The following is a 1359-nucleotide window of genomic DNA, read 5'->3' on the forward strand; positions in this document are numbered from 1 at the left end:
TAAAGGTATTGCAATTGGATGTCGAAATTGCATACCTGAACGAAAGTGTCGACTGAGATCTTCATGGAACTGCCAGAGCTATCACATAAAATGCTAAAAAGAATTGTTACTCAAGAAGAGAACACCGGCATCTCGAGACGAGCACGCATCCTGTTGAAGAAGATCGAGAAGCCAGACGTTGCGTGTAAGCTAAATAAGGCCCTTTACGGCCTACGACAGGCCAGTTAACAGTGGCACGCTAAGCTCGACGAAACACTCTAAAGCATCGGACTAAACCCTACAAACGCTGATGTCGTCTACGTCGACTCAGGTAAACTGACCTTCATCCTTATATACGTTGACGACATTTTAATTATTTCCAGTGATCGAAAGAAGGAGAGCCAAATAAAAGAAAAACTCGCTCGAACATTTAAAATAAAACATCTCGGCGAGGCCAAATACTGTCTGGGCTTCGAAATTCAACAAGGAAGAGAGAGCATACGCGTATCACAAAAGAGGTGCAGGAGATCCTGGACAGGTTTGGTATGCGCGACTGCAAACCCGTTAGTACTCCGTTGGCCTCAGATGTCAAGCTGACCAAGGATCTAGACACAACAACGATCGACGAGAAGATGTTTCCGTTCAAAGAGTTGGTCGGATCCATAATGTACATCGCCATGGGGACCCGCCGTGATATAGCTCATTCAGTAAGCGCGCTTAGCCAGTTCAACTCATGTTACAACAAAAGTCATTGGATAGCTGCCAAGCGTGTGCTTCGATATCTGAAGGGAACGGCCAACTATGAATTAGTCTTCAGGAAGGACGATCACCGCTAAGAAGCTTTGTGGATGCCGATTGGGGGAGCTGTGTCATTGATAGGCGCTCATACACTGGATCCGTTTTTATGTTGAGCGGGGCTGCCATAACATGGGAGTCTCGCAAACAGAAGACTGTGGCTCTTTCGTCTACGGAGGCGGAATATATGTCGACGACTGATACCGCCAAAGAAGCTTTATATCTTATTAGGTTCCTCAAGGAACTCAGATATTCGGAACTAACCGCCGTGACTATCTACAACGATAATCGTGGCGCAGGACTATTAGCAGACAATCCAGTCTTCCATTCGAGGTCGAAATACATCGACATAAAATATCATTTCATTTGAGAGGTTCTGAAAAATCATCCCGTGAACCTGGCTCACATGCCTTCGGAGGAGATGATCGCCGATGTTTTGACGAAGGCGCTACTGGAAATAAGCATCTGAAATGCATCCTGGGATTTGGCTTTAGGCCTGACGGGCGTCATCGGGCTCAACTTGAGGGAGAGTGTTAGAACATATGGCAGTTTGCGCCTTCTATCCTCTCCGATTTCACTAGGTCA

The 1359-nt window shown here is 46.3% G+C and overlaps 1 pseudogene; it reads left to right on the forward strand.

Annotated features, from left to right (window-relative positions):
* The first annotated feature begins 524 nt into the window (after positions 1-524).
* The window catches only part of LOC105462778, a 2552-nt pseudogene continuing 1717 nt past the window's right edge, over positions 525-1359 (forward strand).

Source organism: Wasmannia auropunctata, unplaced genomic scaffold (assembly GCF_000956235.1).
Source record: "Wasmannia auropunctata unplaced genomic scaffold, wasmannia.A_1.0 LD336095.1, whole genome shotgun sequence".
NCBI lineage: Eukaryota > Metazoa > Arthropoda > Insecta > Hymenoptera > Formicidae > Wasmannia > Wasmannia auropunctata.